This window comes from Cricetulus griseus, chromosome X (genome assembly GCF_003668045.3).
Source record: "Cricetulus griseus strain 17A/GY chromosome X, alternate assembly CriGri-PICRH-1.0, whole genome shotgun sequence".
Taxonomy (NCBI): domain Eukaryota; kingdom Metazoa; phylum Chordata; class Mammalia; order Rodentia; family Cricetidae; genus Cricetulus; species Cricetulus griseus.
Window position 1 is genome coordinate 59,538,861 of NC_048604.1, and position 18,157 is coordinate 59,557,017.

Sequence of the window (18,157 nt, forward strand, 5' to 3'; positions counted from 1 at the left end):
ATGGGCTTCAAAAATTCCTCATCTAGCTTACTGCCCAATCTCAGACTTTGGGAATTGCCAGGTATGCCAATGTAGCTAGAGGTCATCTGTACAGCAGATGGCATGAATTAGACTTTGTGGTAAGGATAAGAAAGAACAAGAGGTACACCTGGAGTTTTAGTAATAGCTGAGAAAAGGAACTGGAGTTAGATGCACCCTTTCAGAACTGGAGTTTCTAACAGTGTACAATATCTACTAGAGACTGAGACTCTATTATCCTATAGCACAATAAAGCCAATCCCATTGGCAGAGGTGTGGGTGAGCCAACCCCAAAGTTGTTAACATGTTACTCATCTGTCTTGGGAGGACACAATGGCTCTCACTGGAGGGGTGGCTAGTGGGAAGCTGGGTATCATGTTAGGGAGAAATGGGGCAGTGATAGTGAAAAAGGGAATTGGGGGACATTTTGGGATGTGTGAAAAATTAGTGCTGTGAAAACTCCCTAGAATGTATGAAGGTGTTCCTAATGAGCACTCATAGTCACAGGGATACACAGTCCCAAGTGGCCATCTCTTGTAGCCAAGCGAGGCTTCCAGTGGCAGGACTGCGTTGCATTCAGTTGAGTTGTTGGCAACGATGGTCACATGGAAATTCCCAAACAAACCAGGCTATTGCTAAGACAAAAGGTTGCTCTCTGAAAACTGATATTAGTGCCCCATGTCAGAGGACTATACACACACAACACATTGAACATGGAGAAATCAAGTTGATGCCTACATGGAGCCTTCACCTCTATGTTCTAGTCTTTTGGATGAGAAAAGTTACTCTGCAGGCTATTGAAAAAGAAACGTCAACACCAAGTCAGCCACAAAACCTTTGACCTATAATCTATCTTGCCTGCAAACTATGCTAGGGATATGGTGTCACAAAACTTGTGGGACTAGCCAACCAATGTCTGTTTTGACTTAACGTCTAATCCACAAGAATGAACCCATACCTGATACTGATACTGAACCCGTACTCCATAACCCAGAGACCTAGGGTAAAACCAAACACCACTATTCTAGAAATAGTATCAATAAAATGACTCCTAATGATATTCTGCTACATTCATAGACGGTGCCTTATCCAGTCATTACCAGAGAAGCTTCCTCCTATAGCAAATAGGAACAAATACAAAAAAACACAGCCAGACAATACACAGAGAGACCTTGGAACACACAGCTCTAAATGGGATGTCTTCTTCAAATCCCTCTCCTTAAAGCTCAGGGAATCCCAAGTAAGAGGAAATGGAAAAGAATTTAAGAGCCAGAGGAGATTGAGGACAACAGAACAAGGTCCTCTGAATCAATTAAGCAAGGCTCAAATGAACTCATAGAGATGGAAGCAGCAAGCTCTGGGCCTTCATTGGTCTGTACCAGGTCCACTACATCTATATTATTGCTTTTAGCTAGCATTTTTATGGGTCTCCTGTGAGAATGGTGGGTAGGTCTCTGAGTCGTGTGCTTGCCCTTGGGACTCTTTTTCTTTCTGTTCGGTTGCAGTGTCCAACTTTGATCTGATTGTTTTTACTTCATCTTAATATGTCTTGTCGTTATCTCTCTCAGAAACTCTTTCCTTTCTAATGAGAGACAGAAAGGGGGTAGATTCAGAAAGGATGGGAGGTGGGAAGGAACTGGGAGGAGTAGAGGGAGGAGAAACTGTAATCAGGATATATTGTTCAATAAAAGGGGGAAAAAGTAAAAGTTTTGGTTTTGTTGTTACTATTTTTAAGACACGTCTCTTGCTATTTTACGGCAAGAGTACCCTGGAATCCATGGGATTAAGTGATCCTCGGGGCCCCACATCAAGAATAGCTGAGAATGTACATGCCACCAGGCCCAACATACATGCCTTACTGTTTAAAATAAATTTTTGTTGTTTTTAGTTATTCAAGTATTTTGTAGTACTAGGCAAACATTTCTGTTAAATGATTGATTCATTGAATAAACCCTTACAAAGAGGAGAGATAAAATAGTACACAAATGGAAATGAAACTATATAGTCTTTTGGAATGTCATGAACACAGTCTATCTGTACTTTCCAACTGTAAAAATTTTTCAAACCTGAGAGCTCTTGCTTATACATGGTGACGTTCCTATTCATTTTCCTTAGTGGGTACTCTCTGGCCATCCTCTCTTTCAGTCAATGAGTCAAGTTTTCTTATTCATATACTATCTTTTCTTCCAACCACTCTCATGTTGTGCTTAGAAAAAATTGAAAATTTGTTTGAATTTTAAAATAGAAATTTATGACTTAACATACTTTTTTGGTTTTTTGAGACAGGGTTTCTTTGTGTAGCTTTGGAGCCTATCCTGGCACTTGCTCTGGAGACCAGGCTGGCCTTGAACTCACAGAGATCTGCCTGCCTCTGCTTCCCGAGTGCTTGGATTAAAGGCAAGTGCCACCAATGCCCAGAAACTCAATATACTTTTATGCTTTAAAAACTGGAAAAAGACAGGCTGTCATGTCATAGTATGACTGAATCATATCTTGATTTGCAAACAAAAGATTTTATTCATTACTGAATAAAATGATACACACCTAACTTTTCCTTGTTTGTTAGAATTATAAAATAATTTACTAAAAAATATAAAGACTATCTGTAGGAAGCAAATCTGAATGGGATTAATCTCATAAAGTCAAAAGAAAGCTTCTAGGAAGACCACAACCGTTGTCTCATGTGCATAGGAATTGGTTCTGATTATATTATTATTTTCAAGTGTTACAGCATTGCATGTACCAAACAAAATAAAAAAACAGATAAAATTATTTACAATATACCATGTTTCACTTTTTTCTATGGTATAAATACTACTTACTTGCAGAAAGGCTTTCCATCTTTGCATGCACAGGCAATATCCTTTGGACAGAAATCTGCTGTGTTTCCTAGACAATCATCAAAGTCTTTCACAGATGTACAGTTGGCTGTAAACAGTAAAATTTAAAAACCATCTCAACAATAGAAAAAATGTTTCAAATGTACATACTACACATGTGCAAAGTTCTTAATATTAAGAAAATTGTTCATGTTGGAGGGAGCAGGAGGAAACAGACATGAGAGGGAAATAATGAAATTACATTTTCATTAAAGAAAATTAAAATTTTAAAATACAAAAAGGAAAATAAGTTGATGCTACTATAAGATTTTCAAACATCATGCTGACAAGGATTAGGCCTCAAAATTCATGATGAATATCCAAATATCCTTTCTTTACACTATTTTATACTGGCTATTTTGAAAATGTGGCTTTATAATGTGATCCATAAGACTATGGGCCAAAGGTCAACTAATATTTTTTGCACCAAATTTGAGTATACTCTCCTGGGTAAGAAGCAAAAATATCCTATCTAAAGGTGGAGGCAGTATAAAAATGATATGCTTAACCTCAATTTATTCCTATTATCCTGGAATGATAACTGCATCCCCTTCCCTGAAAAAAGATGCTAATTTACACAGGTAGATTAAAGAAGCCACTGTATGAATCTCTCACTCTCTTGCCTGCTTTTGGGACTCTTTTCCTCCTGTTGGTTTGCCTTGCCCAGGCTCAGTGTGAGAGCTTTTGCCTTGTCTCATTGTATCTTGCTTTGTTGCATTTGGCTGTTGTCTCTTGGAAGCCTGCTCTTTTCTGAAGGGAAACACAGCAGGAATGGATGGGGGAAGAAGCAGGGGAGGCTTGGAGGAGTGGAGGGAGAGGAAACTGTGGGCAGGATGTATTCTATGAGAAAAGAATCTATTTTCAACAATATTTTTTTAAAAAGCACCCTGACTAGTAAACCACCGAGAGTAACAGGCACTTCAGCCCCAAAACATAATGATTTTTTCAAGGCCTCCAAAGAGATTTATTCTGCCAAAGATATGGCTGCAGGAACTCATTCCCAATGAGAATTGAGAAAAAAGGTTGGAGTATTAAAACAAGTAAAGAAAACTTTTACAAATCATAGGACACATAAAGCATAAAAATTTAATCCCCCACCAAATGGTGAATTATTTTTATCCTTTACCAACATAGACACATAGACACAAAACAAAGTGTTTATCAATGAGATTTCATAATTGTCTGAACCATGGTATCTGTTTGGCATAGGACATGGTAAAGAATGAAGCTCAGACCTGTAGAGCCCAGAAGGAAACCAAACTGTTTCTGATTTTACTATTCAAATATATTACTCAAAGAAACAAAAGGGAAACATCACAAAACACAAAGGAATTTGTAAGCAAAACCAAAAATACAGTATAGTACTTTGAAAGTTTGAGTCTCAGTTTTTTAAAGATGAAAGCAACTTCAGCTAACCAAAATGTCCCCACTAACTCTGCACATTAGAGAAATCCCCACCAAAATTACTGGGCCAAATTCTTCTGCTTAGGGAAAATTTAAGCCACATCTGTTTTTGCCAGACAATGTTCAGAAAAAGAAATATAGTTCTTGGCTTGGCAACAATATTAGACTTTATTTTATTTTATCAACACATATGATTACATCATTTATTTCTTTAACTATCACTTTATAGGCCGGGCATTGGTGGCACACGCCTTTAATCCCAGCACTCGGGAGGCAGAGGCGGGCGGATCTCTGTGAGTTCAAGACCAGCCTGGTCTACAAGAGCTAGTTCCAGGACAGCCTCCAAAGCCACAGAGAAACCCTGGCTCGAAAAACCAAAAAAAAAAAAAAATACTATCACTTTATAACAATCCATGTGATTTCATTATAACAAGTAAGTATATAACTTAATGTTACAATTTGAAAGTTTTTAAGAAAACAAATTACAACTTTTATACATTTTGAGAAACAAATTGCTAAATATCAGTTACTTAAACCACTTCCCAGCATCCACTCAACTAAAATGTTTACTTATTTTCCCTCAGAATTTTTCACATATTATGTTTATCTAAATGATCAGAAACAAACATGCTAGTTTCAGAAGAAAAAATCCTTTCAGAAAGTAAACATCTCAAATAAAGCAGATATGCCCAGAAATTACAAAATTTTAATGGCAGAAATTTGCTTAGAATGCTGGTTAATTCCTTAGGCTTGGACATTGAAACCTAGCTAATTCATCATATCTTCAACCTATAGAAATAAAGCAAGCAAAAATTTCTTACGTTGTGTGCAGTGTACCATCAAGAAACAGCAGATGAATAGAATTTGTGTCAGCATAAATGTGCAGTCCGCCATTGTGAAGGAAAAGCAGAACCCTTAGCAGTCTGAACAAACGAACTTAGGTCTCCTGCTTTTATGATATCCAGTTGGTGAACAGAGATTGTGAGTGGATTATATAGGAGATACGTGAAGATGGATTTTGAACTTTTCCCTTCCAGCCTGTGTAAATTGCTAATTAACTTTTCATTGTGGACTTGTTGGTTCCCTGTACCTGCTTGTTCCTGCTTCTAAGAATACAAGTGCTTTTTCTATGAATTGTATACTGCTTATTTTTATCCTCAAATGTGTATTATTTCCTAAAACTATCTGTTTATCTTTACACAAGTTTTCATAATGTTTTACTATTGTCAAAGAAAGATCTTTATTTAGAATGTATTTCTATGAATACAATTTTCAGCAGTGATTAGAATCAGAGATCTCTGACCTCATAACTACTGGGATTGCTAAGCAAGAATCAGAAGATACAAATGTGTAGCATTGTCAATAAGAAAAAGAAAAATTAGAAAATGGAATGCAGGCAAAACTAGGTAAGGAGACATGCTAAGAAGAGAAAATAAAAGGATGAAGAAGGAACTATTATTCAGGAGAACAAATACAGATGTAATTCAGTTGGGACACTGAACTTTCACTTTAACAGGAATGTTTAAAGAAAGAAATAGAGTTAATGGCTTGGCGAAAAAAATTTAAGGTTTATTTTATAGACAGACATGATTACATTGTTTATTTCTTAACCATATAATTGACAGTATATAATTCCTTAGGCTTGGGCATGACTACAGTATTATTTCTCACTAAAACCTAATTTCTCTATCTCTTCTGCTCTGTCTTTCACAGACCCACACCCCCCACACAAAAACACATGTTTAGGTTCACATCGTCAGGAGGACAGTTCACACTATGATGTCTTTATCTGCTATATATCTCCTACCTAGTGAAACTAGTTCACCTTACTACCCTTTTGCATCTCAAAAATCCATCATTTCTCGATTACTGGAAAGTATACTTTATGTACAATTTCCTGTTTGGAGTTTACCCAGTATTTTATTTTATATCCTACTCTTGCTTTCTGGCTATCAAGTAAAAATCAATACTAAGAGCTCCAGGTTGAAACTTCTTGTTACCATGAATAAAAATATTTTTCTAACTTCTTGGCTCATCCTGATTCACTCTAATTTATTCTGAACAGTTTTTTTTGTTAGTTCAAATTAGGAACAAGCTTGCTTCACATGTCAATCCCTTCTCCCTCTCCCTCCCCTCCTCCCAGCTCCCACCAGCTCCCTGGCCCCTCACCTCTCCTCTCCCCACAGAGGATAGGGCCCTCTACAGGGGCTTCCCAAATTCCACAACATCATCCTAGCTCTGGCCTAGGCTCTCCCCAATGTATCCAGGCTGACAGCATCCCTTCACGTGGAATGAGCTCTCAAAATCCCTTCTTACACCAGGGGAAAATATCGATCTACTACCAGACACTCCATAGAGTGCCTAGGCCTCCTCGTTGACATCCACATGCAGGGATCTGGATCAGTCCTGTACTGGCCTCCCAGACAGTAGTCTGGGGTCCATGGGCTCCCCCTTGCTCAGGACAGCTGTTTCTGTGGGATTCTCCAGCCTGGTCCTGACCCATTTGATCTTCATTCCTCCCTCTCTACAGCTGGGTTCCAAAGTTCAGTTCAGTGTATAGCTGTAGGTGTCTGCCTCTGCTTACATCAGCCACTGGATGAGGGCTCTAGGATGGCATAAAAAGTAGTCATCAGTCTCATTATAGGGGAAGGGCGTTTAGGGTAGCCTCTCCACCATTGCCTAGATTGTCAGTTTGTGTCATCCTTGTAGATATCTGGAAATCTCCCAGTGCCAGATCTCTCCTCAGACATATGATGGCTCCCTCTGATATGGTATCTGTCATCCTGCTCTCCTCTATTCTTCCTCCGACTCAGCCTTTCTGCTCCTCCATTTCCTCCTCTCCCCTCCTCTTCTACTCCTCTCATTCTGCCAGCTCCCTCTCCCCTACCCTCATGCTCCCAATTAGCACAGGAGATCCTGCCCTTTCCCATTCTCCGGGGTCCATGCATTTTTCTCTTCTTGTCCTCCTTGTTTCCTAGTTCCTACTGTGAAGAGGATTGTAGGCCGGAAATCCTTTGCTCTATGTCTAAAATTCATATATGAGTGAGTACATACCATGTTTGTCTTTTTGTGACTGGGTTACCTCACTCAGGATGGTTTCTTCTAGTTCCATCCATTTGCCTTCGACTTTCAAGATTCCATTGCTTTTTTCCTACTGAGTAGTACTCCATTGTGTAAATGTACCACATTTTCTCTATCCATTCTTCAGTTGAGTGGCATCTAGGTTGCTTCCAGGTTCTGCCTATTACAAACAATGCAGCTATGATCATGGTTGAACATATGTCCTTGTTGTATGAATGTGCATTATTTGGGTGTATTCCCAAGAGAGGAATTGCTGGGGTAGTTTCAATGTTTTTGTATCTGTGGATGTTTGCTATATTGCCGAGTATGTGGTGAATTTTAGAGGAGGTTTCATGTGGCGGTGAAAAGAAGGTATATTCTTTTGTGTTTGGATGGAATGTTCTATAGATGTCTGTTAATCCCAATTAGGTCATAACTTCTGTTAGATCCTTTGTTTTTTTGGTTAAGTTTCTGTCTGGTGGTCCTGTCTAATGGTGAAAGTTGGGTGTTGAAGTCTTCTTATAAGTGTGTGGGGGTTTTATGTGTGGTTTGACATTTAGCAATATTTCTTTTACAAATGTGGGTGCCTTCGTATTTGAGGCATAGATGGTCAGTATTGAGACTTCATCTTGATGGACTTTTCCTGTGATGAGTATGAAATGCCCTACTTCATCTCTTTTGATTGATTTTAGTTTGAAGTCTCATTTGTTAGATATTAGAATTGCTACACCAGCTTGCTTCTTGGGTTCATTTGATTGGAAAATCTTTTCCCAACCCTTTACTCTGAGGTAACGCCTGTCTCTGAAGTTGAGGTATGTTTCTTGTATACAGCAGAAGGATGGATTCTGTCTTTGTATCCATTCTGTTAGCCTGTATCATTTTATGGGCAGGTTAAGACCATTGGCATTGAGGGATATTAATGTCCATTGATTGTTGGTTCTTGTTTGTTTTGGACTTATTATTGGTGGTGTCATTGTGGGGGGATTTCGCCCTCCTGTTTCTTTTCATATTTGGTAAACTTGGATTATCTATTGCACATGTGTTTGTGAGTGTAGTTAGCTTCATTGGGTTGGAGTTTTCCCTCCAGAACTTTCTATAGTGCTGGATTTGTGGATATGTATTGTTTAAATCTTGTTTTGTCATGTAATATCTTGTTTTCTCCATCTATGGTGAATGAAAGCTTTTCTAGGTACAGTAGTCTAGGTTGGCATCCATGTCCCTTAGAGTTTGTAGGACATCTATCCAGGACCTTCTGGCTTTCAAAGTTTCCATGGAGAAGTCAGGTGTGATTCTGATAGGTCTACCTTTATATGTTATTTGGCCTTTTTCCTTTACTGCTCTTAGTATTTTCTCTTTATTCTGAAGGTTTGCTGCCTTGATTATTATGTGTCGAGGGGACGTGTTTTTGTCGTCCAGTCTATTTGGTGTTCTGTAAGCTTCTTGTACTTTCATAGGCATATCCTTCTGTAGGTTGGGGAAGTTTTCTTCTATGATTTTGTTGAATATGTTTGCTGTACCTTTGAGCTGTATTTCTTCACCTTCTTCTATACCTATTATTCTTAGATTCAGCCTTTTCACGGTGTCCCATATTTCCTGGCTATTTTGTGTTAGTGATTTGTTGGACTTGAGATTTTCTTTGGTCGATGACTGTATATCCTCTAGCGAGTCTTCAACAACTGAAATTCTCTCTTCCATCTCTTGTATTCTATTGGTTATACTCACATCCTTAAATCCTGATCGTTTATCCAGCCTTTCTATTTTTAGCATCCCCTCATTCTGTGTTTTCTTTATTGCTTCTATTTCAGCTTTCATGCCTTGAACTGTTTCCAGTGCTTCCTTCACTTATTTGGTTGTTTTTTCTTTAGATTCTTTAAGAGAATTACTTATTTCTTGGATTTTTTAGTTTTTTTTTCTTCTATTTCTTTAAGAGATTTTCTTGTTTCCTATTTAAGGGTCTTGAATATCTTCATAAAATAGACTTTTAGGTCTGTCTCTTCTTCCTCTGTGTTGTGCTTTTCAGATCTTGCTGGTGTGGAGTCCCTAGATTCTGGTGATGTCATATTGGTCTTTCTGTTGTTGAGTGTGTTCTTATTCTGTCTTCTTCCCATCTCTTCTTCCAGTGGGTGTAGGTGGGGTCTCTCTATCTCCTCTTGTCACCCGGTGTGGTGCATCTGGGCCAAGACTTCAATGTCTGCAGCTCTGGATGGTCTTGCCTCTCCTGGTAGTCTCCTCACTCAGGAAAGGTGGGGCCGGTGGAGAGGGAAGGAAGAGTGAGGTATTTCCAAAATCAGGGAGGTCCTCCTTGTCTGGGCAGGTCCACTGGATGCAGTTGCAGGCCCAGAGAGTTCCTGGGGTGATGGGATCCTTTGGCAGAAGTAGGGCAGGAGCAGAGGGTACACTCACCTCAGAAGAGGTCAGGCTATTCTGAACAGTTTTATTTAATATTTTAATAGTAAGCTGTTTATTTTATAATACCATGGCAGCTTTACAATATCAGTATACTATTATGGAAATATACTCATTTTGAGTATAGGAAATTTTGTTTGGCTCCATTATGGTGAAAGCAAAATTCTCATATACATATAGCAAAAATAGAAATGTTACAAATCACAGAATTTAATTCTCTCCCTATTATGTGACCTTCCTCTGCAATATCCACCACAATTTTCTTTTGTGACAGAGACTCATTATATGTCCCTGGTTGGCCTCACACTGAATAGTGAATGTAGCTTACTAAGTGATGGGATTAGAGGCATGCGTCATCACATGTATTTTCTGATGGACTTTAAGACAAATCCCAGCCCTTCTTGAGACAGGGCCTCAGTGTGTAACCCCACATAGCCTGGAATTCACTGTATAAATGAGGCTTGTTTGGAGCTCCCAGAGACCTGACTAACTCTACTTCCCAAGTGCTGGGATTAAAGGCATGTTGCACAAAACCTAAACTAGTTTTAGTTGGGTATTCAGTTACTTGGAACGAAAGTAATCTAGTTAATATCATAATTAAAAATGCACAAAAATATGGACTAGCAAAAATTGCTTTTTAAAAACTTCTAGGAATATGAGTAAGTATCCTATACTCTAGGAAATTTTTAAATATGTATTTACTTATTTGTGTGTGTGTATACATGTATACAAGTACTCCAGAATGATGTTATGTTATGTTTGTGGAGGTTGGAAGACAACTTGCAGAAGTCAATTTCCTCCTTTCATGGATCAAACTCTATCATCAGGCTGAACAGCAATGACCTTTATCCATTGAGGCATTTCACCAAGATCTCATATATGTGAACACACCAGAGATAATTGTAGCTAACTTATCGATTTAAAATATGAAAATAAACGCAATTAAATCCAAGTAAGTTAAATACAAATCCAAGAATTTTTAAATAATTTTATAATAAGGAACTCAATACAAACTATACAGGACCGTCCAATCTGAATAGACAAATATACTTAATAATATAAAATGCATTTTCTCTGAATTGAGATATAACAGCTTTATCTCAACACATCTAATTGTGCTATTTCAAAAAAGCTATCTCAGTTCTGCTATTCATGACCTGTTTGGGTATGTTTTCTAACCTTTCTTTGCTCCAGTTTCCTCTTTTTCAAATTAGAGCTTCCTGGTTGCTCACTAACTATGTGATGTAGATACCACTCCTTTCTGATACAGGAAATAAAGAAATTAAACTCTCTATTCCTGCCAGCTACCTTAAATAGTTCCAGAAGGTGCAATGCAGGCTTCTAGGTGAGAAATACATTGATGGTATAAGCATAATACATATTACATTGTATATATAAGCATGTATATACCATGTGCTACAATAATAATCTGTCGGGCAAGATGTGCTCGCTGGTGCATAGTGGCAAGACTGATTACTGGTGTAACCAACTGAATATGAGCCTGCTTCACAGGTAGTATTGCATGCTTTGTACTATAAACCTGGTCAAAATCACAAGAGCTGATTGACCCTAGGCTGGGAACTTACGTGTCCTTCTTTTACTAAATGATCATGCTGAGGAACTTCATTCTAAATGTTTATGTTTATAATCATTGACTTACACTGCTCTTAACTTTTGTCAGAAAAACTTCTTTTTGCAGTGGGTAGTGGTTAATTTAGTGACTCATAACTGGTCAAAGTGCCAGGTATTAGGAACTCTGAATGCTGCTATGTTGTGGGTGGCTCATCTGTATCAACCTCCTCCTATCCAAGATTCAGCGCCTATCATGGAAAGGCAATGAAAAGAAAGTAAGAGCTATGAAATGCATACTTCTGTACATGATATGGCCATTGCGTGCTTCAATGAATAGAAGCTGTGGTTACCTACACAAGACTTGTACAAGATCAGGACAGTTGAAACTTGAGCATGCATGGGGGAAGGAATCATGAGATTTCACCCCAAACTGAAGAACTATTGGCATTTTATGGCTACTCGGAAAGGGAATATAACACTCTCTGGGGGATGTGGTCATTGATGGATTGCTCATGTCACAGTGGATGGCCACACTTCAATATGTATAGTTACAGCACTAATTGGACCCAGGGAGTTATTGATAACAAATAAAATAAAATGAGAACATGGAACTAGTAAGGTGAATAGATGGATGAACTAAAGAGAATTGGAGAAGGGTGGCAACAGACTGATATGATCAATGTACACTTTATAAATGTATGCAACTTTCAAAGAATAAAATTATTATTAAGTAAATCAAAATTGGAACCTATAGTAACTATTTATAGGTAGCTGAGAAATTTAAACAAATGACACTGCACTTATAAGGTCATACTAAGTACTCACTGAGTGTGGCTGCTACTGTTATTTTTTACTTCATGGAGTAAACATAATAAAATTCAGAACAAAAGTTTGCCATTAGAATAAACATATGATGCATTTTGCCTTGATCCTTAAATGAAATAAAAATGTCAAAATCACTCAATTAACATCTAGATTGAGGATTAGAAGAGAGAATATTTAAAGTAGGACAAATATAAGTTTAAAATTATATACATCTAATGCTGATAACCTTTGGGGGTAGTCATTAGGAACTGTAAAGAACAAGGAAGTGCTAATAACATTTCTTGATTGGGTTTCCACCTGTGTAAATATATCTAAGTGTGAACTTAGAATTTGTTGATGCAAAAGTTAAATTGAAATTAATTTTAAAAATGGGGTTCAGAATTCCTCAGAGAAATAGTATCACTTTAATGTAGATTAAAATCAAATATTTTACTTTGAAAATGAATTATGACTACCTTTTTATTAGTTCTTTGAGAGTTTTGTGCAACCTGTTTTGATCACATTCATCCCCCTTCCCAAACTCTTCCCAAATCTATCCAACATTTCCCTAATCACACGACTTTGTCTCCTTACATTTTTAATTCCTTCAAGATAAATAGGTGTTTCCCAAACATTATTAGATGTATGGTCACCTATTGGATCATGGCAAAATTACTGGGGGGTGGTGTGGTTACACTTTTAGAAAAAACTGTCTTTCCCTTTCCCAACAGCTAACAATTGGCAATGTCTCCAGGGATAGGAGTGTGACTGTGATCCCAGTTCCCTCTCTACACTGAGACTTTATCAGACTTGGTTTTGCTCAGGTTTTGGGCATACTGTTCCAACCAGTGGGAATTCATAAGTACAGCTGTGTCCAAAAGATAATGTTTCCTTGCAGTCATCTACCTCTGATACTCTTTCTTCTCTCCTTCCCAAATTGATCCACAAGGATTTAGATGGGAGGGTTGGTATATATCTTTCATTTAAGGCTGGACGTTCTGTAATCTCTTATTCTCTGAACCTTGGCCAGTTGTGGGTCACCGTGTTAATCACCATCTACTACAAATAGAAGCTCTTCAGAGGGGCATTAAGGGATTCAATGATCTATGTACACAACAATAAGTCATAAGGAGTTGCTTTAATACTACGTCCATTTAGCACAATAACAGTGAAAGTTCTGTCTAGCCACAGGTTCTTGGCCCAAAACTGGTGACCTTGTAGAGTGGAACTTAAATCCAATAAGAACATGGTAGTTTACTCCCTTGATGTTTGCTCTTCTATTGCACCAATGGACCAGTAAGTCATTATTATATTATAGCTCAGATCCTTAATATCTGAGTGTGTCTGATAATTGCTTTTTTCCTCTGGTAGCTTTAATAGCACCTTCCAACACTGTGAAAGCTAAGGATAAAGCTGTCAGGCATGTGCCATCATGATTTTGCCAAGTTCTATGAATCGAGTATATGGTATCTTCAGTGATAGGGTTTTATCATGAAGTTATGGAAGTTACCAAAAAGCAGTGGCAATACACAGTAATGTTTGGGAGTCTATGGGCCATCATGAACAACTCCAAAAGAAATAAATAATTCCTGGCAATGGGCTTTTTGTTTGTTAGCCTCTGGTGTCTATTAGAAGTATTACTGACCCTTATAAGGTAGCTGTAATTTAACTCTACACACACACACACACACACACACACACACACACACACACACACACACACACGCAAATGGTTTGCAGTAGGAGGTTTCTATATGTCTTTCTTGAAAGGTCCTTAGAGTTGCTTACCCTTCTTTATACTCCTCTTCTACCCTATGCTCTGCTCCCCAACCCAGTTTAACCCTCTCTATTTCCATGTTCTTTTTATCCTTTATACCAGTGTATTCTCTCCCCGCTCCACCAAAAGCCCCTCTCCATCGCTACTTAGTAATTTTCTAACTCTATGGGTATTCCAAATGAAACACATTATTCTGATAATTCAAAGCTAACGTTCACAGATGATAAAAATATGTTTGTCTTTCTGGGTCTAGGTTACCTCACTCAGAATGAGTGTTTCTAGATCCATCCATTTACATGTACATCTCATTGTTCTTTAACGACTATACAAAGTGTTTAATAGGTATTCAGTCAGTTAATGGCCCTCTAGGCTATTTCCATTTCCTGGATAGTATGAGTACAAGAGTAATGAATAGAAATGAGCAGATAGTTCTAGAATACAATATGGAGTCCTTTTGTCTATGCCCAAAATGGTATAGCTGAACCATATGGTAAATCTATTTTTATCATTTTGAGGAATCTCCACACAATTTCCATAATTAATGCAACAATTTATACTTTCACCATCTATTAATAAGTGTTCCCTTTCCCTCACATTAATATCTGCATTTTGTCATAATTTTTGTAAAAACCATTTTAAATAGAGTGAGATGAAATCTCAAATTTTTATTTGCATTTCCCTAAAGCCCAAGGACATTGAAAATATTTTTAAATGTTTCTCAGTTACTTGTTTTTCATCTCTAGAGAACTCTGTTTAGTTTGCTGACCCATTTTTTTGATGGTTTGATGTTTTATCATTACATTGATTTAGGAGTGAGAATGAAAGGGGTCATTTTTAAGCTCACACACTTGATCTCAAGTTCTGATCCTGTTCTCAACTGCTTGTAGGCTCTTGAGAAGTTATTTATCATCATTGTTTATTTTTTGTAATATTTAAACAATGTGCCTTCTTATTCTGTTTACACAATAGACACGTAGTGAGAATAAAGAGTAATTAACTTATCATGTATATAGTCTTACAAATGTAATTAAGTGAGTTGGTATAACAAGGAAAAGAAAAGCATCATCAATCATGTTGGTGTTTTCTTCACTAAAAGTAATGAACACTTTCACTGAAGTGAGCTCACATCTATTTCTGTAATCCTTGAATACTTGTAGCACATTATCCTTGTTACTCTAAGCTTTGTACAGTTTATTTTAATGTATTACTGTAGTGTGGTGGTATATTATTTATGATTTATTAAAGCTTGCCTGAGGATTTGGAAAGCAAAGTCAGCCACAAGCTATAGAAACCAGACACACACTAATTCCAGCAGCCAGAAGCTAGGAGGTGGTGGTACACACCTTTAATCCTAGGACTCAGGATTAAGAGATAGATGGATCTCTGTGAGTCCAAAGCTACCACAAGATTGATCCAGACCTAAAGAGAAACAGCTCTACCAAAGATGATCTCAGCACCTGGGATCACATGTCTTTAATCCCAGCATTAGAAAGGTATATAAGACAGGAGCAAGGTCTCAGTATCAGGCATTCATTCTCCAGCCACATTGAGGAAAGGAAGACATTTAGTCTCAGGATTCTCCAGCCTCACTGAGGAGAGGCAGCAGGATCAGTCATTCCTTTTAGCCCGAGGTAGCAGTAAGAGCTAGTAGCCAACTACTATGCTTTTCTGATTTTCATCTTGAAGTTTGAACCCCAACATCAGTCGCTGGGTCTTTTATTTACTGTGCTACATTACAGCATCATGGTACTTTGGAATTTGATTTATACTTGTCTTTTTCCTTAGAAAGGAGACATCATAGACATTATCTGCAAAACACTGATGGGAATGTAGACAGGAATGCTGACCAATAGAGTTGGAAACTTCAAATTTATGTGGATGTTATCTCAGAAGAGGAAGTGGCTAGTAACAAAATAAAGGCAACCCAGAAAAAGTAAAAGAGAGAACTCCATGATTCTGCAGACATTTTTAGAGAAGAATCACTTCTGGGTTAGTAAACATTTGGTCTGTTTGATTTTGCTGCAAAATGGATAGAATTGTTAAGAAGAGTGGATCAGTATTTACACAGGGTTGTTCAAAATATAAGATACACAGCAAAAGAAAGTATGTTTTCCTAGAACAGCTCTTATTTCTCCATTATTATGCAGGGATATGTCTTAATGGACTAAAACCTAATGGAACTTGGCAGCCATAGACAGTAGAGATTAATGTACAGATGGTGATGAAATATGAAAAATATATCTAGGGGAATAGGAGAGCATGGCAAATGTATAAATAATAATGATAAAGAGAAAATAAAGAATATAGTGACATCTGAGGGACTGGTAATAAAACTGAAAAGAACTTTTATTTTTATAGTAGGGAGATCAAACTCAAGTCCAAAGAAAATAACTACAAATAATCATCTCAGAACTAATTTAACAGTGATCATTAGTGTTCTAATTTTTATTTCAAGGAGAAGTTTGTTTCATAAGTACTTCACTTGAACCCATCATACCTTAGCACTCCAATCATCTGTTTTTACAACCCTATTTTTTATTAGTACATTTTAAATGAAATAACTCTTTTTAAGTGGTGTAATATACTATACAGTACAGTATACACTAAGTAGTCTCACTCCAATCAAAGAAGGAAGTGTCACACAAGCAGGCAAGAGTCAGAGACATCCCCTCCCTGCCCAGTTCCCACTGTTAGGAACTCCACAACAACACCAAGCTACTCAGGCAAGAGTCAGAGACAGCTCCTCCCAGCCCACCTCCCACTGTTAGGAATTCCACAAGAACACCAAGCTACTCAGCCACAACATATATGCAGAGGACCTAGGTGAAAACTCTACAGGCTCCCTGATCCTTTCGAACTCCCCTGAGTCCCTGTCAGTTGATTCTGGCACCACATTTCCTTTATTCATTCTTCAGTTGAGGGGCATCTAGATTTGTTGAAAGACATTGCTGGCTAGTAGAGGTTGCAGTCTCACCATGGCCTGGAAGTTTATCTCAACAGTTTGACAACACGGGGCTCCTCCCTCGGGCGGAACTTCCTATCTCCACCATCCCTTATCTGGAGAATGTCGCAGGGCCTGGAGGACTGACTTTATCTGAAAGCTGTCTCTAAACCAGATGCCTGTCTCTAAACCAGATGCCTGTCTCTAAACCAGATGCCTGACTTATCTTTAGCTTGAACCTTGGCACATTTCCCTGCTAGAAGGTTCCCTTGCTTAACATATGGTAACTAGGACTTGTGCTAGTTATGATAGGAGTGTGCCAATTAATGAAAATTAGGGTTTATCCCCAGGCTCCCCAATCCTGTATATTCCTTATACTCTGGAATAAAGTTGAGCTGATTCACAAAAGTCTGTCTCCCAGAGAAATGTCTCTATTCCTGCTCATGGGCCACATGCAAAAATTTCCGCCACCACTAATTCCTCTTTCCCTCTCGGCCTGGTAGTCTACAGACCAAGAGGGAAAGAGGACCCACACACAGAGCCACATAGGTTGTTTCCAGTTTCTGGCTATTATGAGTAAAGTCAAAATGAACATAATTAAGCCAGCATCCTTGTAGAAGGTTGGAGTATCGGTGCCGGGCATGGGAGGATAGGAGGGAGAGGGAAATGGGATTGGTATGTAAGATAAGATTGTTTTTAATTTAAATAAAAAAATCAAGGCCAATAACACTGCACAAATGTGTTTAGTACCATTTTAGAAATTGTTGGAAACTCTGTACTAATCCCAAGCCAAACTTCATTTAATAATTAATTTTTTGAGACAAGCCCTGCTTGGAACTCCCTATGTAGATGGGGTTAGCCTCAAACTCACAGAGAACTTCCTGCTTCAGCTGGAGTTAAAAGTTGTGTTCCACCAAGCCTTTTTCCATTAACAATTTTTAAATGAACTTTAAGTCAACAACTCAAACAGCAATTTTTGAAATCAAACATTCTAATAATGAGTAATCCACAGACACATAAATTTGATATTTGCATGCTGAGGAATGGCAATAATAAAATATTAAAATTTTCTGTTTCTATAATGAAATAAATAAATGAAAAGAGTTTCTCAGCCCTTTGGGTTCCCTTTATTGAGAATTCTCTGTTTAGATCACTACCCCAATTTTAAATTAGATTATTTTTTGGTATGCAGTTTCCTGAGTTCTTTATATACTTTGTATATTAATCCTCTATTGAATGTAGCATTAATAAAAAAAAATCTTTTACCATTCTGCAGTCTGCTGCATTGTGCAACTA

The 18,157-nt window shown here is 37.8% G+C and overlaps 1 protein-coding gene across 1 annotated transcript in view; it reads right to left on the bottom strand.

Annotated features, from left to right (window-relative positions):
* The window catches only part of LOC100755802 (hypothetical protein), a 48,085-nt gene extending 45,138 nt beyond the window's left edge, over window positions 1-2,947 (bottom strand). The window contains exon 1 of the mRNA XM_035450304.1: window positions 2,841-2,947. The gene's annotated coding sequence lies outside the window, so the exon portion shown is untranslated. The remainder of the gene's footprint in view (window positions 1-2,840) is intronic.
* Between the last annotated feature and the right edge of the window lie 15,210 nt (window positions 2,948-18,157).